This window comes from Amblyomma americanum, chromosome 8 (assembly GCF_052857255.1).
Source record: "Amblyomma americanum isolate KBUSLIRL-KWMA chromosome 8, ASM5285725v1, whole genome shotgun sequence".
Lineage (NCBI taxonomy): Eukaryota > Metazoa > Arthropoda > Arachnida > Ixodida > Ixodidae > Amblyomma > Amblyomma americanum.
In genome coordinates this window covers 26055980-26069377 of record NC_135504.1, presented here as the reverse complement: position 1 = coordinate 26069377, position 13398 = coordinate 26055980, and positions in this window count along the sequence as shown.

The following is a 13398-nucleotide window of genomic DNA, read 5'->3' as shown; positions in this document are numbered from 1 at the left end:
ACCTTACCCTAACGCTAATTAAAAATTCAAACAACGTACGCAAATGCAACTTTCTATAAAATGGTGCAGTGAGATTGCAAAAGCATGTAGGCCCGCCATTTGGGTTGGTACATCACTTCATCAACGCTTTCTCAAGTCCGCTAACGAGGGCGACACTTGTGTTTTGCGACACACAACAACCAATGCATGCAGCTCATTCACCTCATGAAAGATAGCATATGGCGACAAGACTCACTATATAAATGTGTCCCATGAGAGGTAGTGGTGAATGGGTAATGAGTAAAGATTTCTAACAAAATAATGCCACTGTGCATGCAGTCAATGGCAGGCAATTCTAAGAGATATATTGCAAAGTACTGCAAGCTGAAAAACATTTATCGCAAGACCGGTGGGAAAACGGCTCGGACGCAACGCTTAAAATATAATTGCGAAACTAACACGCAGTATTATAACAATGCGTAGTTTGAACGTTAAACTCATGTTTATAATACGGGATACAACACTGCGATTTTTAACACTAATGACATTATATCAGAGCATTACCACTTTGTTTGCTTTGAGTGTTGAGCTAATGTTTGTGGTACGGCATATAGCGTTATTTATGACTTTATAGTAGCATTTAGAACACAAGATTGCCGCAAACTGGAGCAGGCAGGTTTCTCGATCACACAAGAATTAAAGCTCTTGCCATGCTTTTCGCCCTTCGACGCTCTTTTCAAACTTCAGACTACTGATTTATGTTACTGGCCTAAACATCCTGGGTTGGTCTTATACTTGAATATAACATTTTCTTCTGGTTATCTTAGCCGAAGCAACTAATATCGAAACTATAGGATGACCAGAGGCGGCCAGTTTAATTCATTTAAAATAAATATCAAAGACACTGCTGTCAGCGATTTTATCTCTTACCACTTAGCCCAGGAAGCACCCAAAAATTACAACAAAGTTACGTTTTTGGTTTGTTCAAATATTTTTTAATGTTCTTAATGTCCTTTCTTTAACGCTTTTGTGTTGTTACAAATGAATCTTGAGCTAATATTTTCCTTACATCAATTAAACATTTAAAAAAAACATAAATGTAACACTCTCGAAAATGGTGAAGCAACACTGCACGGGCATGCAGACCCGCCAGTGGTACGGTACACAATTTCATCAGCGCTTTCCAAGCACCAGAAATGAGGGCGACAGTTCATCTCCACAATACAGCACAACATGCAGCTCGTACATGGTATACACTCACCTCCGAAAGGTTGCAATGGAGTCAAGCCTATATATCACTTACTAAACGGTGTGTCGATCATGAGTGATAGTGGTGAACGAATAGTAAGCAAAGTTTTTCCAACAGAATGATGGGGCTGTGCACGCAATCTATGGCGGGTACAATCTAAGTTTTTTGGTCGCAAAGTGGTGCATGTTCAAGAACAGGTTCACCGTAAAAACAGTAGGAAAAGTTTTGGAACCCAGTGGCTAAAGTATATTGGTTATTTTGTGTTGCAGTTCTGATTCAAACATTATAAAAATGTTAAAAGGCTATATTAAAACAATGTATACTTGAAACGTTAAAAAATGTTTATGACACAACTAAAAACATTATTTATCAATTTTTAACATGATAATAACATTTAGAAGTCCAGGATTATAAAAATGTTTACTTTCAAAATTAAACTAATGTTTCAGATATAACATAAATTTATAAGATTACCTAACTTTCTGCCGCCATATGTTACGCCTGCCATCCCTAGGAATCCACTTCATTACTCTTAATATATTGCCTTCGCATAGAGTTGCAAGCAGGCACGCCATCTATATTGCGTTTTCTGCACCACATAAGCTTGCAAAGCTTTGCCTCTGCACTCGCGTGATAGCAGGCGTTTTTGCGAAATGAGTCACCAGACAAACTGTCCCCCTTGCTCCGTCTTAGTGGTGTGTTCCTTCCCTCTATCATGTCTAAAGATATACATCGGGCAAACAAGTCGATGCATTTACGAGCGGCTCGCCACAATTGTGCAGTGCGTTGTGACTAAAGACGTCGGTTCTTGGCGGAAGTAAAAACGAACACTACCGGCTGACCTTGGAGGCACTTTCCAGGGTAAGAAGTAAGAGTCCATTAGCAGTACAAATTCTGTTTGCGCAGTCGAGTGTGATTTCTTGAGCCGAGACATCGTTAGCTTTCTATTTTTGGGGTGCATTACAAGGGCTTTTTGTTGATTGTGTTTGCGCATGCGTGTTCAGTGCATTGTATAGATATTCCGGGTGTTTCACCTAAGCTATTCTTTAAAAAAAATTTTAAAAATAGGCTTTTAAAGCACAGCTTTAAGCCTGACAGGTGGCGTGTTGGCATGTCGTAGCAGAGCGAAACGCCACCTGTCATCGCGAGAGCGTAGGAATGGACAACCGAAAGGTGGCTGCCGCGAGAAGATATGGATATTGAATTTTTGATATAATGATGATAAAATCGTGGCGAGTCATCAACAATTAATCTCAAAGCCCACATACGTTGTGTTTTTGGTCAGCCCATCATAAATTCCTAATGAGTTTTTGCATTAAGATTTTGTACCAGACCGTCATCATAAATTTTGATGGATGTTCGCATTAATTTTCTTGGACCACACTCGCAACATCAATTTTTTGTGTTTTTTGCTTTAACTTTCTTGAAGAAAAAAAGAAAGATTATACGTGAAGACATCAGAGCAGTAACTTTTTTAAGCACTGCCTCAGGCATTTTTATAATTTCTCGTCGAGCAATGATGCACAACAACTAACGGAATTTTTCAGTTAAAACTCTTCATTTGTACCTGCCCTGAAATTGCGTATATGATGCTAAAATAATCTTAGAAGAGAGGCGCTGCAAGCAGCTGTCTCGACCAGACGCACATTCGCACCGCTCCGACGTTTTAAGCTTTTTGGCCCGGACGCTTTTGGCTTAGGCGCCCAAAAATTAATGTTCCACCACCACCGTGTTCCTCGCCAGCTGTGGAACACAGTTTCAACGCTTCCGTTACGAACACTACCCCAGGAAACCATCCCGATACATCGGATACGCCCACCGCCGATGCCGCCAACATGGCTCCCGGACAGCCTCGGCAAGACGCTGCGACAGCATCGCTGCGCAGAGGCACAGATAACGCGGCGCAATTTATCGCTGTGCTTGACGCCGACGCAAGCATGGCGGATGAGGATTCCTGCCAAGTGGTTGCTGCGATACCTGCCTTTCCACGGAAAACATGCCTTGAACCAACCCTCCTCAGGTAGGATCTTGCACTTTTTCATTTTCAAAATTTGCCAAGCAACCTAGGATGTGGTTAGGCACTTCCCAGATAGCTCTAGAAAACGCTAGCTTTGCGAAAAATGACAAGGCGTAAAACTCGGCGGCTCGCTGACAGCTATAAGTGCTCGATGCACAGATGCGCATTTTCGATCCCGGGGCTCTGCCTTGGCGCCCATGGTAGCCACGTCGGGCAGAATCGATCACTTTGCTTATAATGACCATTGTGAAGAGGATGATTGACAGCCTGTTAGGAGAAAGAACAAAGCTACAGCTGCCAATCGAATCAGTGTTAAATACACTGATACTTAAGCTAACCTCACCTGGACAACTAGGCACACACTGGCTGCGCGGAGCCATTGCCGATGAGCTTCAAAACATTCATTTTTACTCAGGCTTTTAAGTACAGCCTTTCGAACTAAGCAAACAGTTTTCAGCCTACATATCGCACACGCATGCCAGGGATCTTCTCGGACTACATTCTCTCTTAGTATCTGGATAGGCGACGCCTACAAACGCTTATGAAACCATTCTGCCCCTGCCAGCCCTTACAAAAATGGTCTATAGACAGTCTATAGAGTTCTTATCGACTTTGTTGCCTTCCTGTAGATCTTTATCTTTGTCTATTCATAGTCTATGAACTGTCTATAGACAAAAGTCTACAAAAAGTGTATGGTTATAAATCTAGAGATTGTCTATAGACTGTCTACCGGATTTCTATTGCCTATAGACTGTTCTCTAGGCTTTGTCTTTAGAGAGTCTATAGACTTTATAGACAGAAGTTTATGGACAGTCTATAGACTGTAAAGAAATTTTTGTAAGGGTGATCCGCGGTGTCATCTATCGTGCCAACGGGTTAACAAGCGAACAGCTAATGACCAACCTCACGTGCTACTCGTGCTAGATAATTAACGCCAGGCCCTTGGGCAAGAATGGAACAGCTCTCATCACAATTGAGAGCTCCAGACTTCCCCGCAAAGTCCATCTATGCAGCATACTCCTACCGGTAACATCTTATCCCCCGAAATCTGTCATATGTGAGACCTGTCACAAAATCGGGCACAGGACAAATTCATGTCCACTAGTCGACCAACGTCGATGCTCCTTCTGCGGTCGCTTCGCACACGGCAACTTCGACGTTTGTCCGACAGAACCACTATGCCGAAATTGCAAAGGTTACCACGTAGCCACAGACCATAAGTGCCCTGCTCGGCTACAGGGTACCAAAACCCTGAGGAACGACACTGTCCGTCGTATCCGAGTATCGCGACGAAAGGAGTGCAAGCATCAAGCCGAGCTTCTACCTGGCAACCAAACGTTGTCGATCTCTGCGCACAAGAGCCCTGCCAGTACACATCAACCAGCCTCGGAGCCGATTGTGCTTGTTAATGAGGACTTCCCTCGAATACAAAGTCAGCCGTTACCGAAGACAAAAGGCATATATAACTTAAAACTAAAAGGCAAGATGCGCAATAACGCTGCACACAATCTGATAGCATTAGTCTGAGGATTGCCGCTCCTTCATGCCTGACATCTTTTGAGCATCCGGCGACGGCACCAAAGCAAGCATTGATAAATCGGGCTTATGCTCAAACTCTCCGTGCTACACAACACGGCGCAGAAACGCATCTTGCGAAAGATCGCTCGCGCACGGTGCACTTAGATGAATACCAGCTCAAGCACACTGCCGAGGTGATCAAGCACACGCTTCCACTTTTAGGAATGCCACCGGTTTCTCTGAATCAAGAGCCCGGAATCGGGCACGCATCATCTTCAGTTCCGCGCCCAGTTTAATCATGTCGCGCATTGGCGCCATTATTAAAGAGCGGCAATCCTTAGACTAATGCTATCAGATTGTGTGGAGCGTTAGTGTGCATCTTTCCTCTTCCCCAGTGCAGGGTAGCCAACCGGAACCCCTTTCTGGTTAACATCCCTGCTTTTCCCTCCTCCCCTTTATCTATCTATTGCGCGAAGCCTCATGACATTTTTGCTTCGGAACTCTCCTATGTGGTTTTTGCAATGGAACTGCCGTGGAATCCATCGCAAACTAGCACAACTTCAGAGGAGAATGTCCATCACGCCGGTACTTCCTCTAGCTATCCTACTTTAGGAGACTGGCACAAACAGGCTCAATCTAATAGGGTACAAACCTTCCTGCACCCCTAAGGTCCTAAGGTCATCAAATGTATGGCTCTAAGAAGACTTGAATGGTACTTAGACGAGTACAATGTCCTGTCCCCTATGCAAATAGGCTTTCGTCGAAGGCTCTGTGCGCCGGATATTCTCAGAAGGCTTCATAACGACATTCTCGCTTACCCTAGCTGCGCATAGCTCCGGGTTGTTGGGGTAGACGTCAAGAAGGCGTTTGATTCCGTGCCCTCCTCGACTCACCGGCTCAAGGAATTGGGGATAGGCGGGAACTTCTACCGCTTCGCGAAAGCCGTTCTTGAAGACAGAACTTTCACAGTAATGGTTCTAGATACTCAGGATGAATGACAGCTTCACCAAATCGGCGTCCTCCAAGGCGCTGTCATATCACTGGCCGTTTTGAACATTTCTATGACAGGTCTCCCGCCAGTGCTAACGTCGATGCCCGGTCTTAATTCTGCCGTGTATGCGGACGATATAACACTGTGGACCAATTCGGGGTCCCCAGCAGAGCAAGGACTAGCCCTACAGACAGGCATCAATGCCGTCCACGACTACATCAAGGAATGCGGCATGAAAATTCCTCCGGAAGTAACCGAGTACGTGTCTCTCATAAACAGTCCGCGGCTGCGAGCCTAGGTCGAACGGAACCTTCTCTCTCTTAATTTAGGGGACTCAGTTATTTTGCGGAAACAAACCGTATACTCGGCATGCTTATTGACGAGGATGGAGGAGCCAAAAGCTGGCTTCGTAGGACGATGCTTAGTTGCCATCAAGCTTTACACCTTATGCTCCGCGTCTCTACCGGTGCGTGGGCAATCCAAGATGTGGGGCTCTGTAAGATAGCCCTGGATGCCCTGGCACTTATAACATCACAAATCCTGTAAGCATATTCGTACATGCGGCTTAAGGCGACCCAACACCTTCAACTTGATCGAGTCAATCGCAAGGTGATGCGCCTAGTTACTGAAATCAGTTGCATTGGTATTTCGTGCTTACATTCACAGCACAAAGACGAACACGGACGCGAGAGTAGACACCACAAAGCTCCGACTTCAGCAACGTTTATTGCTGCGCGCAGCGAATATACATATATATATATATATATATATATATAGTACAGCGGGCATGCGCAGCAACGAAAGGAAAGGCATGTAAGACCAGGAACACAGCAATAGCGTCATCGGGGCATCCCGTCATCTAGGCATACACTGCCGTGATTGCCAACAGTGTAAGTAACGTGGTCCCTTTTTGAAAAGAACAACAGTCCTTCATAAGTTTGTCAGCAAAACAGCCAGGGAGATGGCTGAGGAGAATGAGTACAAACTTTTACGAAGACAAAAGGACAGACAAAGTGCAGACTTCCAACTGTCCTGTCCTTTTGTGTGCCTTACGTCCCGTCTTGTTCGCGCAGTTTGTACTCATTCTCTTCATTAGGAACCCACTAGCCCGCCAGAACGTCGTTCTTCAGATAGCTGAGGCTGGTGAGATCGCAGAAAGAGGAGATTACTGTATCAGCACCCCATCGGCGTTAAGTGATAAGGAGCGTCGTGTCTAGGAATTTCTAAGTAGAGTATTATATTTTTTGTTCTTGTTTGCGTCCTGCATTTTAGGATATAACTTTGTTTTCTTTCTTGTACCTATGATGATGTGTTTCCTTGCGCTTTGGCGCTGCTATCGATCTTACATGACTTTCCTTTTCGTTGCTGCGCATGCCCGCTGTACTCTATATGTATTCGCTACGCGCAGCAGTAAACGTTGTTGAAGTTGGCGCTTTGTGGTGTCTCCCCTCGCGTCCGTGCTCGTCTTGGCGCTGCGAATGTAAGCCTGGTTACTGGTTTGCCGCAGTACTTCTCAATAGTGTACCTACACGCATACAGCAAAATCAATGCCCTGCAGGATGTGGCAGAGCAGCAATTGCAAACCCAGCGTGCCCGTCTCTCCACTACGGCGGCTGGCCGTCAGATCCTGCGGGCATTAGGCTACAAAGTTGGCAATTTACATCCGCTCTCGTCTCCTGCCGCATGATGGGAACTAATCGATTTAGTAGATGGTATGTCATTACCAAAGAATAAGAGTTCAGCTAATCTCCAAAGGCTCATAGCTGCCGCTAAACGTCACGAGAAGATGTCACACAAGCTATAGCCCAGGAAAGGGCCATCCAGCTATGCACAGACGCCGCTCATTTTCAACATTGCGCTGCCATAGCTTGTCACGACTCTGAGACAGGTACCACTGCAGTTGAACGGCTTTCCGAGGAACACACTGTCAGTAATCTCGAGGTCATTGCCATAATACTCCTTGCCATTGCTCGAATAGTAGAAAGACAGCATCCGGCTCCTTGCACCTACCTGATTCACAATGATTCCCAAGCAGCGTACACCACCTGTCGGGCAGGGGGACAATATTATGCCGTTCTTAACACTATTTGAACACAAGCCCGTCGCCTGCGAGAGGAGGGCAGCACTGTAGTTATCAAATGGATTCCTGCACGCGAAGGAATCACTGGAAACGAAAAGGCACACCAGGCAGCGCGCTGCAGCTCTTTCCGCCCCTTTGCCAGGATCCACATCTGTTTCCGCTTCTTGGGCCCCTGCCGACGTTGCACATCCGTCGTCGCCCCCTATGGATAGGGCCGAGACATGGCATCGCGCACAACCCTATCGCCGCAGCGTTCTTCACCACTTTGCTAACCCTGAACGACTATATCGCCTGCCCACCTAACGCATTACGAAGGGTAGAGGCGATACTTTCTTCGCCGAGTCCAAACTGGTCAGCCTCTGTCATCACCAAAGTTGCACCTCATAAAACCGCACTCGTACCCGACCCTTCATTGCCCAGCGCGCCCGCCCAGAGGCACAGCCGAACATCTTCTGTGGCTTTAATAACGCGCCACACACTAACAAATCGACCTCTGGAACGGAGGGCACAGGCGTTCTTTGGCTTTGCCCTTCCTTTGCGGCGGTGCGGGAGAGAGCACTTCAGTCCCTGGGCGCGCACCGACCTGGAAGCGTGTAGGCATGGATCGATCCGCCATCGCACATCGGACCATCGGACGCAATCCGGCTCTGGGGGGATTTTCTTCAGTACATCAAGGATGAAGAAGGGCCTGGCGGTTTCTTCGCGGAGCCGACCTCGGAAACGGTCCCACCTCGAGGAAGAAGCGGACACCGGTCATATGAACAATGTTATATACAAAAAAAGCGCTGTTCTAACTCAATAAGTCCAAGTTAAAAAATTGCAGAACACTGTAGGTGAAACACCCAGTATGTGTGTTTCCGGAGGAATAAAGCAGTTTTAGTATACCTATTACATTCGTTCCTTTCTCTGTTGTTTGTGGTATGTTGGCGCTTACCTGTTTCCATAAAAATCGCAGACAAACTAGCCTAGAGCTAGATATGCTCAAAGGTAAGTTCTTTGAAACAACAAAATTTCAGTGGTTTTGCAGTTTTCTACACTGATGGCTCTGAAACACGTGACTGAGTGCAGCTGCTGTACGGAAGGGTTCAAGCAGTCATGCCATTATAATTAATCCAAAAGCAAGCGTGTACTCCGACGAATTGTATGCATAAAAACGGCGGTTGATAAAAGCACCAATGAAAACAGTAAAAATACGGCAATTTCCACAGACTCGAGAAGTGCCATGACCGCAGTTATGTCTAAACAAAAAAAATTATGAGATGACTGCGGCACCCCCATTGGAGGAATGCGGAGGCAGTGACACCTCCGCACCCGTATTTTTCCCTATTTGCCGAAATTAATCAATTTCCATCAATGCCCACTTTGAGTTTCCAGGCTTGGCGCCATGCTTCGTTTTCAAATTGGTCGGCTCTGTTCGCTCCGTCCACACTTCAGGTTTTTCAAATTTGGCGCCACTGTTTAGCTCCGCCTGCTTCCGGTGTTTTCAGATTTGGCGCCGTTTTTTTTCTCCGGTCCCGCCCCCTTTTGGACATTTTCGCCTCTAATTAATTACCGAATTAACTCAACATTACTATTTTGTCACTTGCTCATCCTCTTTCGATGCTCTATCCGACGATACCATTCTTTTTCCGATATACCAACGAGTTCCTCCATTATAGGACCGAGATTATCTAGTCCACACAGAAACCGCCTATGTAGCCATGCAATGCTTTCGCATTGATAAAAAACCCTATTTTACTGCATATCCTCCAACAGCTACATACACTTGCGATACACGGGTACAACGTGCCAGACATGTTGGGATTGCAGGGAACAAGTATGGCGACTCCTTGGCAGGTAACGCAACGAGCGCGATCCTTGCAAAATGAAAATTCTCTACCGGGACTACAAAGGGACAGTTAAGCGAGCACTGATATCCAAATATCGGGCGGAATGGAGCCGTGTACAAAATAATAACTTGCTCCTCATCAAACCAAACAAAAGAATGGAAGAATCGGCAATGTAAAAATCGAGTTTGTGAAGTAATACCCGCAAGGTTACGTTTGGGCACACGCACCTAACACACAAATACTTGCTTTCAGGAGCAGAGCCACCTGAATTGTAGCGCCCCGCTTTCAGTGATACATATTCTCGTTAACTCTCTATTTTATGAAACTCATCGCCGAATTCATTTTGAAAAATTTTATCAATACCACATGCCGTTACATCTTTCACTTGTATTAGGAGATAACACCACTCTATACCATTCGACGACGTCATGCATTATTAAAACACCATTGCAATTTTAACGCGTATATAAAGTTTGATTTTATTTTTTGGAGAGGGTACCTCCAAAAGGTTACCCTGGCACAGAAAAGAGGGTCCCGTAGCCAAGCACCGTGGAAAGAAACTCCTCGCCCTCTTGTCTCTGGCAAAACCCAGCTTCCTTTTAAACCCCGTCTTTTCAATTCAAATTTTGCCCGTGTTTACAACGGACAATATTTATTGTCCGTATTTACAATATATTTATTTATTCCGACTGTTTACACAGGACGTTTTAGTTTTTTATTACGCGGCATATTACGATCTCTCCAATTTCATTTAATATCAGACAAGGCCGCCGCGGTGGCTGAGTGGTTATGGCGCTCGGCTGGTGGCCCGAAAGACGTGGGTTCGATCCCGGCCGCGGTGGTCGAATTTCGATGGAGGCGAAATTCTAGAGGCCCGTGTGCTGTGCGATGCCAGTGCACGTTAAAGAAGCCCAGGTGGTCAAAATTTCCGGAGCCCTTCACTACGGCGTCCCTCATAGGCTGAGTCGCTTTGGGACGTTAAACCCCCATAAACCAAACCATTTAATATCAGACATACTTTAAAAAACATTGTTCTGGCACTCTTTGGCCCTACTAGCCCCTGCGCCATTAAAGTGCTAATTAACAAACTAAAATAACTCGCCTAGAGCAACGTTGTATGAGGAAAGGAAAGACGGGTCCTGGCTTCTTGATGGACACTTGGACTGCACCAAGAGGGAAAGGGATGCACGAGGGAGTGAAATAACGAAGAGAGAAAGAGGTGTTCGCACTGACGAGCTTCGGAATTATTTTTACCACCTGGGGGTCTTTAACATGCACTGCACATCGCACAGCACACGGGCACAGACTAGAAGCGGTGAGCACGAAACATTTGAGAATTAAAGCATGCGTGAGCTTTTTGTCTTTATCACTGTACGTGTTTCGCTTCCTTATTATCGAAATGTAAATGGAGGCCTGCAGAATGCTGTTCAAGGAGTTTAATTGAATTTCTTTTCACTGAGCCTTCTGGAAGGCACGCTTGCCTATGCACCTGTTGTGGGGCGATTTCAGACAAGATTATTGCAATGCGTGCCTAGTCGACAACTTGAATTTATCTAACATTTTTGTAGTTCACTGCCTGATCATTTGACGGAAGGCACCTGCTAATAGTTCTGTCAATAAAAATATTTCAAAGCACAAAAAATTCCTAACCTCAAAGAGATGGACTCCCGCACTCACGCGCACTGCTGTTTGCCGGCAACTTTGGTTGTCAATAATTGAAAATACAGAATAATAATAATAATAATAACAATAATAATTGGGTTTTGTGGAAAGGAAATGGCGCAGAATCTGTCTCGCATATTGGCGGACACCTGAACCGCGCCGTAAGGGAAGGGATAAAGGAGGGAGTGAAAGAAGAAAGGAAGAAAGAGGTGCCGTAGTGGAGGGCTCCGGAATAATTTAGACCACCTGGGGATCTTTAACATGCATTGACATCGCACAGCCCACGGGCGCCTTAGCGTTTCGCCTCCATCGAAACGCAGCCGCCGCGGTCGGGTTCGAACCCGGGAACTCCGGATCAGTAGCCGAGCGCCCTAGCCACTGAGCCACCGCGGCGGGTCATAAATAGAAGATGACTGAAAATTTGAACAGTTGGTCTACAACTGCCTAGAGTGTGTGCAGGTAATTTAAACGATTTGAAAAATTCATTCCTCTAATTTGAAGTTCGCAATAATTGCCCAATTTTTTTTTGCTTTTATCTAAGAGAAAAAAAAGCTATAAATAGAAACAATTATCGCTGCGTTCAACGCACTTATCTGCTGACCAATATAAAATTAACTGAGATCTTTAACGAATAGAGAAAAGTTACCATGCAAACTTCTAGAAAGCACAGAATCACAAGAACATTGGATGGCGATTAAACAAAAGCATAATTTTTGAATTTTTTTATATTGTGTCCAGATATTGTGCACTCCTCTGGCGGTTCTTTTTTTCTTTATTGATTTTCATTGCAATACACAGCTTGAGAGGCTCTCGACCACCTTTACATGCAGAAGCTCGGAAAAGCATGGCATAGAAGATATACTATTATTCGTAACAAGCATCCAAATTCCTTGATTCCGCGCTTTCTTGCAGTTTATGCCATACATTTTTCTTATTTGTGAAAAATATATCGGTGAGTCTTAGATTACAAGAGGAGTTCATATAAATTCAGGCTTAAACGTTTGCGGCTTTCGGACTTTCGGTGCGCAAAGTTTAGAAAATTAGAATAAAAAACGAAATTTGCAAAGTTTGCGAAATGACTGGGCGCAAGAGAATCGTAGATGAGGCCTCTCCGCGTGATATTTTTAGATAATCACAACAATGCTGGAAACAACACTGGATGGTACGCCTGTGTGCTGAGAGTCCACTCCAGGATCAAAAAAATTTTTTGTGCTTCAAAAAAAATTTTTCTGACAAATCTTATTGCACGGAACTCTTTTCCAATCACCGGGGAATTAAATTGGGAAATCGCATATATGAATAGTAAGTAAATCCAAGATGTCGACCAGCCATCCATTGCTCGACCTTATCTGAGATCTTCCTGAACTCGTTTTTGTGCAGTATGCGTCGGGGATTCTTCCTCATAAGCAGTCTTGGGAGAATACCGTAATGAAAATGTCCACGATGTAGATAAGGCCTCGGATGTAATTAGAAAAAAGAAAAGCAAGTTACACACCGCAAACTGATGGCGTCGGCGAATTTAAGCGAGGGACGACGCAACCATAGCCACCAGGTGAGACTGCTGTAATTGCGCCAGAACTGAAGTTGGGAGCTTTAGCTGATGGCTATCACTTTACCTCTCCGTTCGCTATAACTTACCTTCTTACGAAGCTGTCGCGCATGCTCATTCGCAATGGTAACTCCGGTAACGTCTGTAGTGCTGCGGTTATGGCACGCTGAAATAAAATTCTTACCTTAGGAACTTAGAGCAAACTGTTATCTATGGCATGAGCTTGATCACACAGTACAAAAAAGAGAAACACTACAAAAAAAGTTTGTACTTCGAATGCATTTGGGGGGACCTCACTCTTGAACTCGATTTCAATTAGGGAGTAACTTCTCATTATGGATTCATTCTAGTGCACGCTACTGAGTAACTACTCCCTAAGGGAGAATTGCTTTGCTTGCTTACCTGGCTTGCGTTCCTCAGTGCCCGAGTGTCCAGCCGGAACTTACCTTTGTCAAGCTACGTCCGTTTCTGCGGCTACATTGTTTAAGCAAGAAACACAAAATATTCGCAGACTCAAGTTCGCA